Here is a 22,815-nt window from a genome sequence, read left to right as displayed (position 1 = left end):
ATCCCACGGTAAAAAATCTCTATTATTCAGCTTTTGGTAGTTTTTTCCGTAAAGAAAAACAGTAGTGTCTCCTGACTGTTGTGACACAAAAATATATCTGTTGAAAATAGTCTTGTGTAGGCCCGACATCCCAGTGTGGTTTCGCAGTTCAACGGGTCAAATCGCTGTACTATCCAGTTTTGGGCCTTTGGTATCTAAAAAAAAAGCAGTTTGAGTGTGTCGCTCACTGTTCAGCCGCAAATATCTCTATTTAAAAAAGTGTGGTATACCCCAGTAAACAATAACTGTGGTTTTGCCATCCCACGGTAAAAAATCTCTATTATTCAGCTTTTGGTAGTTTTTTCCGTAAAGAAAAAAACAGTAGTGTCTCCTGACTGTTGAGACACAAAAATATATCTGTTGAAAACAGTCTAGTGTAGGCCCGACATCCCAGTGTGGTTTCGCAGTTCCACGGGTCAAATCGCTGTACTATCCAGTTTTGGGCCTTTGGTATCTAAAAAAAAAGCAGTTTGAGTGTGCCGCTCACTGTTCAGCCGCAAATATCTCTATTTAAAAAAGTGTGGTATACCCCAGTAAACAATAACTGTGGTTTTGCCATCCCACGGTAAAAAATCTCTATTATTCAGCTTTTGGTAGTTTTTTCCGTAAAGAAAAACAGCAGTGTCTCCTGACTGTTGTGACACAAAAATATATCTGTTGAAAATAGTCTTGTGTAGGCCCGACATCCCAGTGTGGTTTCGCAGTTCCACGGGTCAAATCGCTGTACTATCCAGTTTTGGGCCTTTGGTATCTTAAAAAAAAGCAGTTTGAGTGTGTCGCTCACTGTTCAGCCGCAAATATCTCTATTTAAAAAAGTGTGGTATACCCCAGTAAACAATAACTGTGGTTTTGCCATCCCACGGTAAAAAATGTCTATTATTCAGCTTTTGGTAGTTTTCTCCGTAACGAAAAACAGTAGTGTCTCCTGACTGTTGTGACACAAAAATATATCTGTTGAAAATAGTCTTGTGTAGGCCCGACATCCCAGTGTGGTTTCGCAGTTCCACGGGTCAAATCGCTGTACTATCCAGTTTTGGGCCTTTGGTATCTAAAAAAAAAGCAGTTTGAGTGTGTCGCTCACTGTTCAGCTGCAAATATCTCTATTTAAAAAAGTGTGGTATACCCCAGTAAACAATAACTGTGGTTTTGCCATCACACGGTAAAAAATCTCTATTATTCAGCTTTTGGTAGTTTTTTCCATAAAGAAAAACAGTAGTGTCTCCTGACTGTTGTGACACAAAAATATATCTGTTGAAAATAGTCTTGTGTAGGCCCGACATCCCAGAGTGGTTTCGCAGTTCCACGAGTCAAATCGCTGTACTGTCCAGTTTTGGGCCTTTGGTATCTAAAAAAAAAGCAGTTTGAGTGTGTCGCTCACTGTTCAGCCGCAAATATCTCTATTTAAAAAAGTGTGGTATACCCCAGTAAACAATAACTGTGGTTTTGCCATCCCACGGTAAAAAATCTCTATTATTCAGCTTTTGGTAGTTTTTTCCGTAAAGAAAAAAACAGTAGTGTCTCCTGACTGTTGAGACACAAAAATATATCTGTTGAAAACAGTCTAGTGTAGGCCCGACATCCCAGTGTGGTTTCGCAGTTCCACGGGTCAAATCGCTGTACTATCCAGTTTTGGGCCTTTGGTATCTAAAAAAAAAGCAGTTTGAGTGTGCCGCTCACTGTTCAGCCGCAAATATCTCTATTTAAAAAAGTGTGGTATACCCCAGTAAACAATAACTGTGGTTTTGCCATCCCACGGTAAAAAATCTCTATTATTCAGCTTTTGGTAGTTTTTTCCGTAAAGAAAAACAGCAGTGTCTCCTGACTGTTGTGACACAAAAATATATCTGTTGAAAATAGTCTTGTGTAGGCCCGACATCCCAGTGTGGTTTCGCAGTTCCACGGGTCAAATCGCTGTACTATCCAGTTTTGGGCCTTTGGTATCTTAAAAAAAAGCAGTTTGAGTGTGTCGCTCACTGTTCAGCCGCAAATATCTCTATTTAAAAAAGTGTGGTATACCCCAGTAAACAATAACTGTGGTTTTGCCATCCCACGGTAAAAAATGTCTATTATTCAGCTTTTGGTAGTTTTCTCCGTAACGAAAAACAGTAGTGTCTCCTGACTGTTGTGACACAAAAATATATCTGTTGAAAATAGTCTTGTGTAGGCCCGACATCCCAGTGTGGTTTCGCAGTTCCACGGGTCAAATCGCTGTACTATCCAGTTTTGGGCCTTTGGTATCTAAAAAAAAAGCAGTTTGAGTGTGTCGCTCACTGTTCAGCTGCAAATATCTCTATTTAAAAAAGTGTGGTATACCCCAGTAAACAATAACTGTGGTTTTGCCATCACACGGTAAAAAATCTCTATTATTCAGCTTTTGGTAGTTTTTTCCATAAAGAAAAACAGTAGTGTCTCCTGACTGTTGTGACACAAAAATATATCTGTTGAAAATAGTCTTGTGTAGGCCCGACATCCCAGAGTGGTTTCGCAGTTCCACGAGTCAAATCGCTGTACTGTCCAGTTTTGGGCCTTTGGTATCTAAAAAAAAAGCAGTTTGAGTGTGTCGCTCACTGTTCAGCCGCAAATATCTCTATTTAAAAAAGTGTGGTATACCCCAGTAAACAATAACTGTGGTTTTGCCATCCCACGGTAAAAAATCTCTATTATTCAGCTTTTGGTAGTTTTTTCCGTAAAGAAAAACAGTAGTGTCTCCTGACTGTTGTGACACAAAAATATATCTGTTGAAAATAGTCTTGTGTAGGCCCGACATCCCAGTGTGGTTTCGCAGTTCCACGGGTCAAATCGCTGTACTATCCAGTTTTGGGCCCTTGGTATCTAAAAAAAAAGCAGTTTGAGTGTGTTGCTCACTGTTCAGCCGCAAATATCTCTATTTAAAAAAGTGTGGTATAACCCAGTAAACAATAACTGTGGTTTTGCCATCCCACGGTAAAAAATCTCTATTATTCAGCTTTTGGTAGTTTTTTCCGTAAAGAAAAACAGTAGTGTCTCCTGACTGTTGTGACACAAAAATATATCTGTTGAAAATAGTCTTGTGTAGGCCCGAAATCCCAGTGTGGTTTCGCAGTTCCACGGGTCAAATCGCTGTACTATCCAGTTTTGGTCCTTTGATATCTAAAAAAAAAGCAGCTTGAGTGTGTCGCTCACTGTTCAGCCGCAAATTTCTCTATTTAAAAAAATGTGGTATACCCCAGTAAACAATAACTGTGGTTTTGCCATCCCACGGTAAAAAATCTCTATTATTCAGCTTTTGGTAGTTTTTTCCGTAAAGAAAAACAGTAGTGTCTCCTGACTGTTGTGACACAAAAATATATCTGTTGAAAATAGTCTTGTGTAGGCCCGACATCCCAGTGTGGTTTCGTAGTTCCACGGGTCAAATCGCTGTACTATCCAGTTTTGGGCCTTTGGTATCTAAAAAAAAATCAGTTTGAGTGTGTCGCTCACTGTTCAGCCGCAAATATCTCTATTTAAAAAAGTGTGGTATACCCCAGTAAACAATAACTGTGGTTTTGCCATCCCACGGTAAAAAATCTCTATTATTCAGCTTTTGGTAGTTTTTTCCGTAAAGAAAAACAGTAGTGTCTCCTGACTGTTGTGACACAAAAATATATCTGTTGAAAATAGTCTTGTGTAGGCCTGACATCCCAGTGTGGTTTCGCAGTTCCACGGGTCAAATCGCTGTACTATCCAGTTTTGGGCCTTTGGTATCTAAAAAAAAAGCAGTTTGAGTGTGTCGCTCACTGTTCAGCCGCAAATATCTCTATTTAAAAAAGGGTGGTATACCCCAGTAAACAATAACTGTGGTTTTGCCATCCCATGGTAAAAAATCTCTATTATTCAGCTTTTGGTAGTTTTTTCCGTAAAGAAAAACAGTAGTGTCTCCTGACTGTTGTGACACAAAAATATATCTGTTGAAAATAGTCTTGTGTAGGCCTGACATCCCAGTGTGGTTTCGCAGTTCCACGGGTCAAATCGCTGTACTATCCAGTTTTGGGCCTTTGGTATCTAAAAAAAAAGCAGTTTGAGTGTGTCGCTCACTGTTCAGCCGCAAATATCTCTATTAAAAAAAGTGTGGTATACCCCAGTAAACAATAATTGTGGTTTTGCCATCCCACGGTAAAAAATCTCTATTATTCAGCTTTTGGTAGTTTTTTCCGTAAAGAAAAACAGTAGTGTCTCCTGACTGTTGTGACAAAAAAATATATCTGTTGAAAATAGTCTTGTGTAGGCCCGACATCCCAGTGTGGTTTCGCAGTTCAACGGGTCAAATCGCTGTACTATCCAGTTTTGGGCCTTTGGTATCTAAAAAAAAAGCAGTTTGAGTGTGTCGCTCACTGTTCAGCCGCAAATATCTCTATTTAAAAAAGTGTGGTATACCCCAGTAAACAATAACTGTGGTTTTGCCATCCCACGGTAAAAAATCTCTATTATTCAGCTTTTGGTAGTTTTTTCCATAAAGAAAAACAGTAGTGTCTCCTGACTGTTGTGACACAAAAATATATCTGTTGAAAATAGTCTTGTGTAGGCCCGACATCCCAGAGTGGTTTCGCAGTTCCACGAGTCAAATCGCTGTACTATCCAGTTTTGGGCCTTTGGTATCTAAAAAAAAAGCAGTTTGAGTGTGTCGCTCACTGTTCAGCCGCAAATATCTCTATTTAAAAAAGTGTGGTATACCCCAGTAAACAATAACTGTGGTTTTGCCATCCCACGGTAAAAAATCTCTATTATTCAGCTTTTGGTAGTTTTTTCCGTAAAGAAAAACAGTAGTGTCTCCTGACTGTTGTGACACAAAAATATATCTGTTGAAAATAGTCTTGTGTAGGCCCGACATCCCAGTGTGGTTTCGCAGTTCCACGGGTCAAATCGCTGTACTATCCAGTTTTGGGCCCTTGGTATCTAAAAAAAAAGCAGTTTGAGTGTGTTGCTCACTGTTCAGCCGCACATATCTCTATTTAAAAAAGTGTGGTATAACCCAGTAAACAATAACTGTGGTTTTGCCATCCCACGGTAAAAAATCTCTATTATTCAGCTTTTGGTCGTTTTTTCCGTAAAGAAAAACAGTAGTGTCTCCTGACTGTTGTGACACAAAAATATATCTGTTGAAAATAGTCTTGTGTAGGCCCGAAATCCCAGTGTGGTTTCGCAGTTCCACGGGTCAAATCGCTGTACTATCCAGTTTTGGTCCTTTGATATCTAAAAAAAAAGCAGCTTGAGTGTGTCGCTCACTGTTCAGCCGCAAATTTCTCTATTTAAAAAAATGTGGTATACCCCAGTAAACAATAACTGTGGTTTTGCCATCCCACGGTAAAAAATCTCTATTATTCAGCTTTTGGTAGTTTTTTCCGTAAAGAAAAACAGTAGTGTCTCCTGACTGTTGTGACAGAAAAATATATCTGTTGAAAATAGTCTTGTGTAGGCCCGACATCCCAGTGTGTTTTCGCAGTTCCACGGGTCAAATCGCTGTACTATCCAGTTTTGGGCCTTTGGTATCTAAAAAAAAAATCAGTTTGAGTGTGTCGCTCACTGTTCAGCCGCAAATATCTCTATTTAAAAAAGGGTGGTATACCCCAGTAAACAATAACTGTGGTTTTGCCATCCCATGGTAAAAAATCTCTATTATTCAGCTTTTGGTAGTTTTTTCCGTAAAGAAAAACAGTAGTGTCTCCTGACTGTTGTGACACAAAAATATATCTGTTGAAAATAGTCTTGTGTAGGCCTGACATCCCAGTGTGGTTTCGCAGTTCCACGGGTCAAATCGCTGTACTATCCAGTTTTGGGCCTTTGGTATCTAAAAAAAAAGCAGTTTGAGTGTGTCGCTCACTGTTCAGCCGCAAATATCTCTATTAAAAAAAGTGTGGTATACCCCAGTAAACAATAATTGTGGTTTTGCCATCCCACGGTAAAAAATCTCTATTATTCAGCTTTTGGTAGTTTTTTCCGTAAAGAAAAACAGTAGTGTCTCCTGACTGTTGTGACAAAAAAATATATCTGTTGAAAATAGTCTTGTGTAGGCCCGACATCCCAGTGTGGTTTCGCAGTTCAACGGGTCAAATCGCTGTACTATCCAGTTTTGGGCCTTTGGTATCTAAAAAAAAAGCAGTTTGAGTGTGTCGCTCACTGTTCAGCCGCAAATATCTCTATTTAAAAAAGTGTGGTATACCCCAGTAAACAATAACTGTGGTTTTGCCATCCCACGGTAAAAAATCTCTATTATTCAGCTTTTGGTAGTTTTTTCCGTAAAGAAAAAAACAGTAGTGTCTCCTGACTGTTGAGACACAAAAATATATCTGTTGAAAACAGTCTAGTGTAGGCCCGACATCCCAGTGTGGTTTCGCAGTTCCACGGGTCAAATCGCTGTACTATCCAGTTTTGGGCCTTTGGTATCTAAAAAAAAAGCAGTTTGAGTGTGTCGCTCACTGTTCAGCCGCAAATATCTCTATTTAAAAAAGTGTGGTATACCCCAGTAAACAATAACTGTGGTTTTGCCATCCCACGGTAAAAAATCTCTATTATTCAGCTTTTGGTAGTTTTTTCCGTAAAGAAAAACAGCAGTGTCTCCTGACTGTTGTGACACAAAAATATATCTGTTGAAAATAGTCTTGTGTAGGCCCGACATCCCAGTGTGGTTTCGCAGTTCCACGGGTCAAATCGCTGTACTATCCAGTTTTGGGCCTTTGGTATCTAAAAAAAAAGCAGTTTGAGTGTGTCGCTCACTGTTCAGCCGCAAATATCTCTATTTAAAAAAGTGTGGTATACCCCAGTAAACAATAACTGTGGTTTTGCCATCACACGGTAAAAAATCTCTATTATTCAGCTTTTGGTAGTTTTTTCCATAAAGAAAAACAGTAGTGTCTCCTGACTGTTGTGACACAAAAATATATCTGTTGAAAATAGTCTTGTGTAGGCCCGACATCCCAGAGTGGTTTCGCAGTTCCACGAGTCAAATCGCTGTACTATCCAGTTTTGGGCCTTTGGTATCTAAAAAAAAAGCAGTTTGAGTGTGTCGCTCACTGTTCAGCCGCAAATATCTCTATTTAAAAAAGTGTGGTATACCCCAGTAAACAATAACTGTGGTTTTGCCATCCCACGGTAAAAAATCTCTATTATTCAGCTTTTGGTAGTTTTTTCCGTAAAGAAAAACAGTAGTGTCTCCTGACTGTTGTGACACAAAAATATATCTGTTGAAAATAGTCTTGTGTAGGCCCGACATCCCAGTGTGGTTTCGCAGTTCCACGGGTCAAATCGCTGTACTATCCAGTTTTGGGCCCTTGGTATCTAAAAAAAAAGCAGTTTGAGTGTGTTGCTCACTGTTCAGCCGCACATATCTCTATTTAAAAAAGTGTGGTATAACCCAGTAAACAATAACTGTGGTTTTGCCATCCCACGGTAAAAAATCTCTATTATTCAGCTTTTGGTCGTTTTTTCCGTAAAGAAAAACAGTAGTGTCTCCTGACTGTTGTGACACAAAAATATATCTGTTGAAAATAGTCTTGTGTAGGCCCGAAATCCCAGTGTGGTTTCGCAGTTCCACGGGTCAAATCGCTGTACTATCCAGTTTTGGTCCTTTGATATCTAAAAAAAAAGCAGCTTGAGTGTGTCGCTCACTGTTCAGCCGCAAATTTCTCTATTTAAAAAAATGTGGTATACCCCAGTAAACAATAACTGTGGTTTTGCCATCCCACGGTAAAAAATCTCTATTATTCAGCTTTTGGTAGTTTTTTCCGTAAAGAAAAACAGTAGTGTCTCCTGACTGTTGTGACACAAAAATATATCTGTTGAAAATAGTCTTGTGTAGGCCCGACATCCCAGTGTGTTTTCGCAGTTCCACGGGTCAAATCGCTGTACTATCCAGTTTTGGGCCTTTGGTATCTAAAAAAAAAATCAGTTTGAGTGTGTCGCTCACTGTTCAGCCGCAAATATCTCTATTTAAAAAAGTGTGGTATACCCCAGTAAACAATAACTGTGGTTTTGCCATCCCACGGTAAAAAATCTCTATTATTCAGCTTTTGGTATTTTTTTCCGTAAAGAAAAACAGTAGTGTCTCCTGACTGTTGTGACACAAAACTATATCTGTTGAAAATAGTCTTGTGTAGGCCTGACATCCCAGTGTGGTTTCGCAGTTCCACGGGTCAAATCGCTGTACTATCCAGTTTTGGGCCTTTGGTATCTAAAAAAAAAGCAGTTTGAGTGTGTCGCTCACTGTTCAGCCGCAAATATCTCTATTTAAAAAAGGGTGGTATACCCCAGTAAACAATAACTGTGGTTTTGCCATCCCATGGTAAAAAATCTCTATTATTCAGCTTTTGGTAGTTTTTTCCGTAAAGAAAAACAGTAGTGTCTCCTGACTGTTGTGACACAAAAATATATCTGTTGAAAATAGTCTTGTGTAGGCCTGACATCCCAGTGTGGTTTCGCAGTTCCATGGGTCAAATCGCTGTACTATCCAGTTTTGGGCCTTTGGTATCTAAAAAAAAAGCAGTTTGAGTGTGTCGCTCACTGTTCAGCTGCAAATATCTCTATTAAAAAAAGTGTGGTATACCCCAGTAAACAATAATTGTGGTTTTGCCATCCCACGGTAAAAAATCTCTATTATTCAGCTTTTGGTAGTTTTTTCCGTAAAGAAAAACAGTAGTGTCTCCTGACTGTTGTGACAAAAAAATATATCTGTTGAAAATAGTCTTGTGTAGGCCCGACATCGCAGTGTGGTTTCGCAGTTCAACGGGTCAAATCGCTGTACTATCCAGTTTTGGGCCTTTGGTATCTAAAAAAAAAGCAGTTTGAGTGTGTCGCTCACTGTTCAGCCGCAAATATCTCTATTTAAAAAAGTGTGGTATACCCCAGTAAACAATAACTGTGGTTTTGCCATCCCACGGTAAAAAATCTCTATTATTCAGCTTTTGGTAGTTTTTTCCGTAAAGAAAAAAACAGTAGTGTCTCCTGACTGTTGAGACACAAAAATATATCTGTTGAAAACAGTCTAGTGTAGGCCCGACATCCCAGTGTGGTTTCGCAGTTCCACGGGTCAAATCGCTGTACTATCCAGTTTTGGGCCTTTGGTATCTAAAAAAAAAGCAGTTTGAGTGTGTCGCTCACTGTTCAGCCGCAAATATCTCTATTTAAAAAAGTGTGGTATACCCCAGTAAACAATAACTGTGGTTTTGCCATCACACGGTAAAAAATCTCTATTATTCAGCTTTTGGTAGTTTTTTCCATAAAGAAAAACAGTAGTGTCTCATGACTGTTGTGACACAAAAATATATCTGTTGAAAATAGTCTTGTGTAGGCCCGACATCCCAGAGTGGTTTCGCAGTTCCACGAGTCAAATCGCTGTCCTATCCAAGTTTTGGGCCTTTGGTATCTAAAAAAAAAGCAGTTTGAGTGTGTCGCTCACTGTTCAGCCGCAAATATCTCTATTTAAAAAAGTGTGGTATACCCCAGTAAACAATAACTGTGGTTTTGCCATCCCACGGTAAAAAATCTCTATTATTCAGCTTTTGGTAGTTTTTTCCGTAAAGAAAAACAGTAGTGTCTCCTGACTGTTGTGACACAAAAATATATCTGTTGAAAATAGTCTTGTGTAGGCCCGACATCCCAGTGTGGTTTCGCAGTTCCACGGGTCAAATCGCTGTACTATCCAGTTTTGGGCCCTTGGTATCTAAAAAAAAAGCAGTTTGAGTGTGTTGCTCACTGTTCAGCCGCAAATATCTCTATTTAAAAAAGTGTGGTATAACCCAGTAAACAATAACTGTGGTTTTGCCATCCCACGGTAAAAAATCTCTATTATTCAGCTTTTGGTAGTTTTTTCCGTAAAGAAAAACAGTAGTGTCTCCTGACTGTTGTGACACAAAAATATATCTGTTGAAAATAGTCTTGTGTAGGCCCGAAATCCCAGTGTGGTTTCGCAGTTCCACGGGTCAAATCGCTGTACTATCCAGTTTTGGTTCTTTGGTATCTAAAAAAAAAGCAGCTTGAGTGTGTTGCTCACTGTTCAGCCGCAAATTTCTCTATTTAAAAAAATGTGGTATACCCCAGTAAACAATAACTGTGGTTTTGCCATCCCACGGTAAAAAATCTCTATTATTCAGCTTTTGGTAGTTTTTTCCGCAAAGAAAAACAGTAGTGTCTCCTGACTGTTGTGACACAAAAATATATCTGTTGAAAATAGTCTTGTGTAGGCCCGACATCCCAGTGTGGTTTCGCAGTTCCACGGGTCAAATCGCTGTACTATCCAGTTTTGGGCCTTTGGTATCTAAAAAAAAATCAGTTTGAGTGTGTCGCTCACTGTTCAGCCGCAAATATCTCTATTTAAAAAAGTGTGGTATACCCCAGTAAACAATAACTGTGGTTTTGCCATCCCACGGTAAAAAATCTCTATTATTCAGCTTTTGGTATTTTTTTCCGTAAAGAAAAACAGTAGTGTCTCCTGACTGTTGTGACACAAAAATATATCTGTTGAAAATAGTCTTGTGTAGGCCTGACATCCCAGTGTGGTTTCGCAGTTCCACGGGTCAAATCGCTGTACTATCCAGTTTTGGGCCTTTGGTATCTAAAAAAAAAGCAGTTTGAGTGTGTCGCTCACTGTTCAGCCGCAAATATCTCTATTTAAAAAAGGGTGGTATACCCCAGTAAACAATAACTGTGGTTTTGCCATCCCATGGTAAAAAATCTCTATTATTCAGCTTTTGGTAGTTTTTTCCGTAAAGAAAAACAGTAGTGTCTCCTGACTGTTGTGACACAAAAATATATCTGTTGAAAATAGTCTTGTGTAGGCCTGACATCCCAGTGTGGTTTCGCAGTTCCACGGGTCAAATCGCTGTACTATCCAGTTTTGGGCCTTTGGTATCTAAAAAAAAAGCAGTTTGAGTGTGTCGCTCACTGTTCAGCTGCAAATATCTCTATTAAAAAAATGTGGTATACCCCAGTAAACAATAATTGTGGTTTTGCCATCCCACGGTAAAAAATCTCTATTATTCAGCTTTTGGTAGTTTTTTCCGTGAAGAAAAACAGTAGTGTCTCCTGACTGTTGTGACAAAAAAATATATCTGTTGAAAATAGTCTTGTGTAGGCCCGACATCCCAGTGTGGTTTCGCAGTTCAACGGGTCAAATCGCTGTACTATCCAGTTTTGGGCCTTTGGTATCTAAAAAAAAAGCAGTTTGAGTGTGTCGCTCACTGTTCAGCCGCAAATATCTCTATTTAAAAAAGTGTGGTATACCCCAGTAAACAATAACTGTGGTTTTGCCATCCCATGGTAAAAAATCTCTATTATTCAGCTTTTGGTAGTTTTTTCCGTAAAGAAAAACAGTAGTGTCTCCTGACTGTTGTGACACAAAAATATATCTGTTGAAAATAGTCTTGTGTAGGCCCGACATCCCAGTGTGGTTTCGCAGTTCCACGGGTCAAATCGCTGTACTATCCAGTTTTGGGCCTTTGGTATCTAAAAAAAAAGCAGTTTGAGTGTGTCGCTCACTGTTCAGCCGCAAATATCTCTATTTAAAAAAGGGTGGTATACCCCAGTAAACAATAACTGTGGTTTTGCCATCCCATGGTAAAAAATCTCTATTATTCAGCTTTTGGTAGTTTTTTCCGTAAAGAAAAACAGTAGTGTCTCCTGACTGTTGTGACACAAAAATATATCTGTTGAAAATAGTCTTGTGTAGGCCTGACATCCCAGTGTGGTTTCGCAGTTCCATGGGTCAAATCGCTGTACTATCCAGTTTTGGGCCTTTGGTATCTAAAAAAAAAGCAGTTTGAGTGTGTCGCTCACTGTTCAGCTGCAAATATCTCTATTAAAAAAAGTGTGGTATACCCCAGTAAACAATAATTGTGGTTTTGCCATCCCACGGTAAAAAATCTCTATTATTCAGCTTTTGGTAGTTTTTTCCGTAAAGAAAAACAGTAGTGTCTCCTGACTGTTGTGACAAAAAAATATATCTGTTGAAAATAGTCTTGTGTAGGCCCGACATCGCAGTGTGGTTTCGCAGTTCAACGGGTCAAATCGCTGTACTATCCAGTTTTGGGCCTTTGGTATCTAAAAAAAAAGCAGTTTGAGTGTGTCGCTCACTGTTCAGCCGCAAATATCTCTATTTAAAAAAGTGTGGTATACCCCAGTAAACAATAACTGTGGTTTTGCCATCCCACGGTAAAAAATCTCTATTATTCAGCTTTTGGTAGTTTTTTCCGTAAAGAAAAAAACAGTAGTGTCTCCTGACTGTTGAGACACAAAAATATATCTGTTGAAAACAGTCTAGTGTAGGCCCGACATCCCAGTGTGGTTTCGCAGTTCCACGGGTCAAATCGCTGTACTATCCAGTTTTGGGCCTTTGGTATCTAAAAAAAAAGCAGTTTGAGTGTGTCGCTCACTGTTCAGCCGCAAATATCTCTATTTAAAAAAGTGTGGTATACCCCAGTAAACAATAACTGTGGTTTTGCCATCCCACGGTAAAAAATCTCTATTATTCAGCTTTTGGTAGTTTTTTCCGTAAAGAAAAACAGCAGTGTCTCCTGACTGTTGTGACACAAAAATATATCTGTTGAAAATAGTCTTGTGTAGGCCCGACATCCCAGTGTGGTTTCGCAGTTCCACGGGTCAAATCGCTGTACTATCCAGTTTTGGGCCTTTGGTATCTAAAAAAAAAGCAGTTTGAGTGTGTCGCTCACTGTTCAGCCGCAAATATCTCTATTTAAAAAAGTGTGGTATACCCCAGTAAACAATAACTGTGGTTTTGCCATCACACGGTAAAAAATCTCTATTATTCAGCTTTTGGTAGTTTTTTCCATAAAGAAAAACAGTAGTGTCTCATGACTGTTGTGACACAAAAATATATCTGTTGAAAATAGTCTTGTGTAGGCCCGACATCCCAGAGTGGTTTCGCAGTTCCACGAGTCAAATCGCTGTACTATCCAAGTTTTGGGCCTTTGGTATCTAAAAAAAAAGCAGTTTGAGTGTGTCGCTCACTGTTCAGCCGCAAATATCTCTATTTAAAAAAGTGTGGTGTACCCCAGTAAACAATAACTGTGGTTTTGCCATCCCACGGTAAAAAATCTCTATTATTCAGCTTTTGGTAGTTTTTTCCGTAAAGAAAAACAGTAGTGTCTCCTGACTGTTGTGACACAAAAATATATCTGTTGAAAATAGTCTTGTGTAGGCCCGACATTCCAGTGTGGTTTCGCAGTTCCACGGGTCAAATCGCTGTACTATCCAGTTTTGGGCCCTTGGTATCTAAAAAAAAAGCAGTTTGAGTGTGTTGCTCACTGTTCAGCCGCAAATATCTCTATTTAAAAAAGTGTGGTATAACCCAGTAAACAATAACTGTGGTTTTGCCATCCCACGGTAAAAAATCTCTATTATTCAGCTTTTGGTAGTTTTTTCCGTAAAGAAAAACAGTAGTGTCTCCTGACTGTTGTGACACAAAAATATATCTGTTGAAAATAGTCTTGTGTAGGCCCGAAATCCCAGTGTGGTTTCGCAGTTCCACGGGTCAAATCGCTGTACTATCCAGTTTTGGTTCTTTGGTATCTAAAAAAAAAGCAGCTTGAGTGTGTTGCTCACTGTTCAGCCGCAAATTTCTCTATTTAAAAAAATGTGGTATACCCCAGTAAACAATAACTGTGGTTTTGCCATCCCACGGTAAAAAATCTCTATTATTCAGCTTTTGGTAGTTTTTTCCGCAAAGAAAAACAGTAGTGTCTCCTGACTGTTGTGACACAAAAATATATCTGTTGAAAATAGTCTTGTGTAGGCCCGACATCCCAGTGTGGTTTCGCAGTTCCACGGGTCAAATCGCTGTACTATCCAGTTTTGGGCCTTTGGTATCTAAAAAAAAATCAGTTTGAGTGTGTCGCTCACTGTTCAGCCGCAAATATCTCTATTTAAAAAAGTGTGGTATACCCCAGTAAACAATAACTGTGGTTTTGCCATCCCACGGTAAAAAATCTCTATTATTCAGCTTTTGGTATTTTTTTCCGTAAAGAAAAACAGTAGTGTCTCCTGACTGTTGTGACACAAAAATATATCTGTTGAAAATAGTCTTGTGTAGGCCTGACATCCCAGTGTGGTTTCGCAGTTCCACGGGTCAAATCGCTGTACTATCCAGTTTTGGGCCTTTGGTATCTAAAAAAAAAGCAGTTTGAGTGTGTCGCTCACTGTTCAGCCGCAAATATCTCTATTTAAAAAAGGGTGGTATACCCCAGTAAACAATAACTGTGGTTTTGCCATCCCATGGTAAAAAATCTCTATTATTCAGCTTTTGGTAGTTTTTTCCGTAAAGAAAAACAGTAGTGTCTCCTGACTGTTGTGACACAAAAATATATCTGTTGAAAATAGTCTTGTGTAGGCCTGACATCCCAGTGTGGTTTCGCAGTTCCACGGGTCAAATCGCTGTACTATCCAGTTTTGGGCCTTTGGTATCTAAAAAAAAAGCAGTTTGAGTGTGTCGCTCACTGTTCAGCTGCAAATATCTCTATTAAAAAAATGTGGTATACCCCAGTAAACAATAATTGTGGTTTTGCCATCCCACGGTAAAAAATCTCTATTATTCAGCTTTTGGTAGTTTTTTCCGTGAAGAAAAACAGTAGTGTCTCCTGACTGTTGTGACAAAAAAATATATCTGTTGAAAATAGTCTTGTGTAGGCCCGACATCCCAGTGTGGTTTCGCAGTTCAACGGGTCAAATCGCTGTACTATCCAGTTTTGGGCCTTTGGTATCTAAAAAAAAAGCAGTTTGAGTGTGTCGCTCACTGTTCAGCCGCAAATATCTCTATTTAAAAAAGTGTGGTATACCCCAGTAAACAATAACTGTGGTTTTGCCATCCCATGGTAAAAAATCTCTATTATTCAGCTTTTGGTAGTTTTTTCCGTAAAGAAAAACAGTAGTGTCTCCTGACTGTTGTGACACAAAAATATATCTGTTGAAAATAGTCTTGTGTAGGCCCGACATCCCAGTGTGGTTTCGCAGTTCCACGGGTCAAATCGCTGTACTATCCAGTTTTGGGCCTTTGGTATCTAAAAAAAAAGCAGTTTGAGTGTGTCGCTCACTGTTCAGCCGCAAATATCTCTATTTAAAAAAGTGTGGTATACCCCAGTAAACAATAACTGTGGTTTTGCTATCCCACGGTAAAAAATCTCTATTATTCAGCTTTTGGTAGTTTTTTCCGTAAAGAAAAACAGTAGTGTCTCCTGACTGTTGTGACAAAAAAATATATCTGTTGAAAATAGTCTTGTGTAGGCCCGACATCGCAGTGTGGTTTCGCAGTTCAACGGGTCAAATCGCTGTACTATCCAGTTTTGGGCCTTTGGTATCTAAAAAAAAAGCAGTTTGAGTGTGTCGCTCACTGTTCAGCCGCAAATATCTCTATTTAAAAAAGGGTGGTATACCCCAGTAAACAATAACTGTGGTTTTGCCATCCCATGGTAAAAAATCTCTATTATTCAGCTTTTGGTAGTTTTTTCCGTAAAGAAAAACAGTAGTGTCTCCTGACTGTTGTGACACAAAAATATATCTGTTGAAAATAGTCTTGTGTAGGCCCGACATCGCAGTGTGGTTTCGCAGTTCAACGGGTCAAATCGCTGTACTATCCAGTTTTGGGCCTTTGGTATCTAAAAAAAAAGCAGTTTGAGTGTGTCGCTCACTGTTCAGCCGCAAATATCTCTATTTAAAAAAGGGTGGTATACCCCAGTAAACAATAACTGTGGTTTTGCCATCCCATGGTAAAAAATCTCTATTATTCAGCTTTTGGTAGTTTTTTCCGTAAAGAAAAACAGTAGTGTCTCCTGACTGTTGTGACACAAAAATATATCTGTTGAAAATAGTCTTGTGTAGGCCCGAAATCCCAGTGTAGTTTCGCAGTTCCACGGGTCAAATCGCTGTACTATCCAGTTTTGGTTCTTTAATATCTAAAAAAAAAGCAGCTTGAGTGTGTTGCTCACTGTTCAGCCGCAAATTTCTCTATTTAAAAAAATGTGGTATACCCCAGTAAACAATAACTGTGGTTTTGCCATCCCACGGTAAAAAATCTCTATTATTCAGCTTTTGGTAGTTTTTTCCACAAAGAAAAACAGTAGTGTCTCCTGACTGTTGTGACACAAAAATATATCTGTTGAAAATAGTCTTGTGTAGGCCCGACATCCCAGTGTGGTTTCGCAGTTCCACGGGTCAAATCGCTGTATTATCCAGTTTTGGGCCTTTGGTATCTAAAAAAAAATCAGTTTGAGTGTGTCGCTCACTGTTCAGCTGCAAATATCTCTATTTAAAAAAGTGTGGTATACCCCAGTAAACAATAACTGTGGTTTTGCCATCCCACGGTAAAAAATCTCTATTATTCAGCTTTTGGTATTTTTTTCCGTAAAGAAAAACAGTAGTGTCTCCTGACTGTTGTGACACAAAAATATATCTGTTGAAAATAGTCTTGTGTAGGCCTGACATCCCAGTGTGGTTTCGCAGTTCCACGGGTCAAATCGCTGTACTATCCAGTTTTGGGCCTTTGGTATCTAAAAAAAAAGCAGTTTGAGTGTGTCGCTCACTGTTCAGCCGCAAATATCTCTATTTAAAAAAGGGTGGTATACCCCAGTAAACAATAACTGTGGTTTTGCCATCCCATGGTAAAAAATCTCTATTATTCAGCTTTTGGTAGTTTTTTCCGTAAAGAAAAACAGTAGTGTCTCCTGACTGTTGTGACACAAAAATATATCTGTTGAAAATAGTCTTGTGTAGGCCTGACATCCCAGTGTGGTTTCGCAGTTCCACGGGTCAAATCGCTGTACTATCCAGTTTTGGGCCTTTGGTATCTAAAAAAAAAGCAGTTTGAGTGTGTCGCTCACTGTTCAGCTGCAAATATCTCTATTAAAAAAATGTGGTATACCCCAGTAAACAATAATTGTGGTTTTGCCATCCCACGGTAAAAAATCTCTATTATTCAGCTTTTGGTAGTTTTTTCCGTGAAGAAAAACAGTAGTGTCTCCTGACTGTTGTGACAAAAAAATATATCTGTTGAAAATAGTCTTGTGTAGGCCCGACATCCCAGTGTGGTTTCGCAGTTCAACGGGTCAAATCGCTGTACTATCCAGTTTTGGGCCTTTGGTATCTAAAAAAAAAGCAGTTTGAGTGTGTCGCTCACTGTTCAGCCGCAAATATCTCTATTTAAAAAAGTGTGGTATACCCCAGTAAACAATAACTGTGGTTTTGCCATCCCATGGTAAAAAATCTCTATTATTCAGCTTTTGGTAGTTTTTTCCGTAAAGAAAAACAGTAGTGTCTCCTGACTGTTGTGACACAAAAATATATCTGTTGAAAATAGTCTTGTGTAGGCCCGACATCCCAGTGTGGTTTCGCAGTTCCACGGGTCAAATCGCTGTACTATCCAGTTTTGGGCCTTTGGTATCTAAAAAAAAAGCAGTTTGAGTGTGTCGCTCACTGTTCAGCCGCAAATATCTCTATTTAAAAAAGTGTGGTATACCCCAGTAAACAATAACTGTGGTTTTGCTATCCCACGGTAAAAAATCTCTATTATTCAGCTTTTGGTAGTTTTTTCCGTAAAGAAAAACAGTAGTGTCTCCTGACTGTTGTGACAAAAAAATATATCTGTTGAAAATAGTCTTGTGTAGGCCCGACATCGCAGTGTGGTTTCGCAGTTCAACGGGTCAAATCGCTGTACTATCCAGTTTTGGGCCTTTGGTATCTAAAAAAAAAGCAGTTTGAGTGTGTCGCTCACTGTTCAGCCGCAAATATCTCTATTTAAAAAAGGGTGGTATACCCCAGTAAACAATAACTGTGGTTTTGCCATCCCATGGTAAAAAATCTCTATTATTCAGCTTTTGGTAGTTTTTTCCGTAAAGAAAAACAGTAGTGTCTCCTGACTGTTGTGACACAAAAATATATCTGTTGAAAATAGTCTTGTGTAGGCCCGACATCGCAGTGTGGTTTCGCAGTTCAACGGGTCAAATCGCTGTACTATCCAGTTTTGGGCCTTTGGTATCTAAAAAAAAAGCAGTTTGAGTGTGTCGCTCACTGTTCAGCCGCAAATATCTCTATTTAAAAAAGGGTGGTATACCCCAGTAAACAATAACTGTGGTTTTGCCATCCCATGGTAAAAAATCTCTATTATTCAGCTTTTGGTAGTTTTTTCCGTAAAGAAAAACAGTAGTGTCTCCTGACTGTTGTGACACAAAAATATATCTGTTGAAAATAGTCTTGTGTAGGCCCGAAATCCCAGTGTGGTTTCGCAGTTCCACGGGTCAAATCGCTGTACTATCCAGTTTTGGTTCTTTAATATCTAAAAAAAAAGCAGCTTGAGTGTGTTGCTCACTGTTCAGCCGCAAATTTCTCTATTTAAAAAAATGTGGTATACCCCAGTAAACAATAACTGTGGTTTTGCCATCCCACGGTAAAAAATCTCTATTATTCAGCTTTTGGTAGTTTTTTCCACAAAGAAAAACAGTAGTGTCTCCTGACTGTTGTGACACAAAAATATATCTGTTGAAAATAGTCTTGTGTAGGCCCGACATCCCAGTGTGGTTTCGCAGTTCCACGGGTCAAATCGCTGTATTATCCAGTTTTGGGCCTTTGGTATCTAAAAAAAAATCAGTTTGAGTGTGTCGCTCACTGTTCAGCTGCAAATATCTCTATTTAAAAAAGTGTGGTATACCCCAGTAAACAATAACTGTGGTTTTGCCATCCCACGGTAAAAAATCTCTATTATTCAGCTTTTGGTATTTTTTTCCGTAAAGAAAAACAGTAGTGTCTCCTGACTGTTGTGACACAAAAATATATCTGTTGAAAATAGTCTTGTGTAGGCCTGACATCCCAGTGTGGTTTCGCAGTTCCACGGGTCAAATCGCTGTACTATCCAGTTTTGGGCCTTTGGTATCTAAAAAAAAAGCAGTTTGAGTGTGTCGCTCACTGTTCAGCCGCAAATATCTCTATTTAAAAAAGGGTGGTATACCCCAGTAAACAATAACTGTGGTTTTGCCATCCCATGGTAAAAAATCTCTATTATTCAGCTTTTGGTAGTTTTTTCCGTAAAGAAAAACAGTAGTGTCTCCTGACTGTTGTGACACAAAAATATATCTGTTGAAAATAGTCTTGTGTAGGCCTGACATCCCAGTGTGGTTTCGCAGTTCCACGGGTCAAATCGCTGTACTATCCAGTTTTGGGCCTTTGGTATCTAAAAAAAAAGCAGTTTGAGTGTGTCGCTCACTGTTCAGCTGCAAATATCTCTATTAAAAAAATGTGGTATACCCCAGTAAACAATAATTGTGGTTTTGCCATCCCACGGTAAAAAATCTCTATTATTCAGCTTTTGGTAGTTTTTTCCGTGAAGAAAAACAGTAGTGTCTCCTGACTGTTGTGACAAAAAAATATATCTGTTGAAAATAGTCTTGTGTAGGCCCGACATCCCAGTGTGGTTTCGCAGTTCAACGGGTCAAATCGCTGTACTATCCAGTTTTGGGCCTTTGGTATCTAAAAAAAAAGCAGTTTGAGTGTGTCGCTCACTGTTCAGCCGCAAATATCTCTATTTAAAAAAGTGTGGTATACCCCAGTAAACAATAACTGTGGTTTTGCCATCCCATGGTAAAAAATCTCTATTATTCAGCTTTTGGTAGTTTTTTCCGTAAAGAAAAACAGTAGTGTCTCCTGACTGTTGTGACACAAAAATATATCTGTTGAAAATAGTCTTGTGTAGGCCCGACATCCCAGTGTGGTTTCGCAGTTCCACGGGTCAAATCGCTGTACTATCCAGTTTTGGGCCTTTGGTATCTAAAAAAAAAGCAGTTTGAGTGTGTCGCTCACTGTTCAGCCGCAAATATCTCTATTAAAAAAGTGTGGTATACCCCAGTAAACAATAACTGTGGTTTTGCTATCCCACGGTAAAAAATCTCTATTATTCAGCTTTTGGTAGTTTTTTCCGTAAAGAAAAACAGTAGTGTCTCCTGACTGTTGTGACAAAAAAATATATCTGTTGAAAATAGTCTTGTGTAGGCCCGACATCGCAGTGTGGTTTCGCAGTTCAACGGGTCAAATCGCTGTACTATCCAGTTTTGGGCCTTTGGTATCTAAAAAAAAAGCAGTTTGAGTGTGTCGCTCACTGTTCAGCCGCAAATATCTCTATTTAAAAAAGTGTGGTATACCCCAGTAAACAATAACTGTGGTTTTGCCATCCCACGGTAAAAAATCTCTATTATTCAGCTTTTGGTAGTTTTTTCCATAAAGAAAAAAACAGTAGTGTCTCCTGACTGTTGAGACACAAAAATATATCTGTTGAAAACAGTCTAGTGTAGGCCCGACATCCCAGTGTGGTTTCGCAGTTCCACGGGTCAAATCGCTGTACTATCCAGTTTTGTGCCTTTGGTATCTAAAAAAAAAGCAGTTTGAGTGTGTCGCTCACTGTTCAGCCGCAAATATCTCTATTTAAAAAAGTGTGGTATACCCCAGTAAACAATAACTGTGGTTTTGCCATCCCACGGTAAAAAATCTCTATTATTCAGCTTTTGGTAGTTTTTTCCGTAAAGAAAAACAGCAGTGTCTCCTGACTGTTGTGACACAAAAATATATCTGTTGAAAATAGTCTTGTGTAGGCCCGACATCCCAGTGTGGTTTCGCAGTTCCACGGGTCAAATCGCTGTACTATCCAGTTTTGGGCCTTTGGTATCTAAAAAAAAAGCAGTTTGAGTGTGTCGCTCACTGTTCAGCCGCAAATATCTCTATTTAAAAAAGTGTGGTATACCCCAGTAAACAATAACTGTGGTTTTGCCATCACACGGTAAAAAATCTCTATTATTCAGCTTTTGGTAGTTTTTTCCATAAAGAAAAACAGTAGTGTCTCCTGACTGTTGTGACACAAAAATATATCTGTTGAAAATAGTCTTGTGTAGGCCCGACATCCCAGAGTGGTTTCGCAGTTCCACGAGTCAAATCGCTGTACTATCCAGTTTTGGGCCTTTGGTATCTAAAAAAAAAGCAGTTTGAGTGTGTCGCTCACTGTTCAGCCGCAAATATCTCTATTTAAAAAAGTGTGGTATACCCCAGTAAACAATAACTGTGGTTTTGCCATCCCACGGTAAAAAATCTCTATTATTCAGCTTTTGGTAGTTTTTTCCGTAAAGAAAAACAGTAGTGTCTCCTGACTGTTGTGACACAAAAATATATCTGTTGAAAATAGTCTTGTGTAGGCCCGACATCCCAGTGTGGTTTCGCAGTTCCACGGGTCAAATCGCTGTACTATCCAGTTTTGGGCCCTTGGTATCTAAAAAAAAAGCAGTTTGAGTGTGTTGCTCACTGTTCAGCCGCAAATATCTCTATTTAAAAAAGTGTGGTATAACCCAGTAAACAATAACTGTGGTTTTCCCATCCCACGGTAAAAAATCTCTATTATTCAGCTTTTGGTAGTTTTTTCCGTAAAGAAAAACAGTAGTGTCTCCTGACTGTTGTGACACAAAAATATATCTGTTGAAAATAGTCTTGTGTAGGCCCGAAATCCCAGTGTGGTTTCGCAGTTCCACGGGTCAAATCGCTGTACTATCCAGTTTTGGTCCTTTGGTATCTAAAAAAAAAGCAGCTTGAGTGTGTTGCTCACTGTTCAGCCGCAAATTTCTCTATTTAAAAAAATGTGGTATACCCCAGTAAACAATAACTGTGGTTTTGCCATCCCACGGTAAAAAATCTCTATTATTCAGCTTTTGGTAGTTTTTTCCGCAAAGAAAAACAGTAGTGTCTCCTGACTGTTGTGACACAAAAATAGATCTGTTGAAAATAGTCTTGTGTAGGCCCGACATCCCAGTGTGGTTTCGCAGTTCCACGGGTCAAATCGCTGTACTATCCAGTTTTGGGCCTTTGGTATCTAAAAAAAAATCAGTTTTAGTGTGTCGCTCACTGTTCAGCCGCAAATATCTCTATTTAAAAAAGTGTGGTATACCCCAGTAAACAATAACTGTGGTTTTGCCATCCCACGGTAAAAAATCTCTATTATTCAGCTTTTGGTATTTTTTTCCGTAAAGAAAAACAGTAGTGTCTCCTCACTGTTGTGACACAAAAATATATCTGTTGAAAATAGTCTTGTGTAGGCCTGACATCCCAGTGTGGTTTCGCAGTTCCACGGGTCAAATCGCTGTACTATCCAGTTTTGGGCCTTTGGTATCTAAAAAAAAAGCAGTTTGAGTGTGTCGCTCACTGTTCAGCCGCAAATATCTCTATTTAAAAAAGGGTGGTATACCCCAGTAAACAATAACTGTGGTTTTGCCATCCCATGGTAAAAAATCTCTATTATTCAGCTTTTGGTAGTTTTTTCCGTAAAGAAAAACAGTAGTGTCTCCTGACTGTTGTGACACAAAAATATATCTGTTGAAAATAGTCTTGTGTAGGCCTAACATCCCAGTGTGGTTTCGCAGTTCCACGGGTCAAATCGCTGTACTATCCAGTTTTGGGCCTTTGGTATCTAAAAAAAAAGCAGTTTGAGTGTGTCGCTCACTGTTCAGCTGCAAATATCTCTATTTAAAAAAGTGTGGTATACCCCAGTAAACAATAACTGTGGTTTTGCCATCCCACGGTAAAAAATCTCTATTATTCAGCTTTTGGTAGTTTTTTCCATAAAGAAAAACAGTAGTGTCTCCTGACTGTTGTGACACAAAAATATATCTGATGAAAATAGTCTTGTGTAGGCCCGACATCCCAGTGTGGTTTCGCAGTTCCACGGGTCAAATCGCTGTACTATCCAGTTTTGGGCCATTGTTATCTAAAAAAAAAGCAGTTTGAGTGTGTTGCTCACTGTTC

This window comes from Phyllobates terribilis, unplaced genomic scaffold (genome assembly GCF_046119375.1).
Source record: "Phyllobates terribilis strain yellow unplaced genomic scaffold, ASM4611937v1 Scaffold_1__5_contigs__length_1240528914, whole genome shotgun sequence".
Taxonomy (NCBI): domain Eukaryota; kingdom Metazoa; phylum Chordata; class Amphibia; order Anura; family Dendrobatidae; genus Phyllobates; species Phyllobates terribilis.
Note: the sequence above shows the minus strand (reverse complement) of the source record.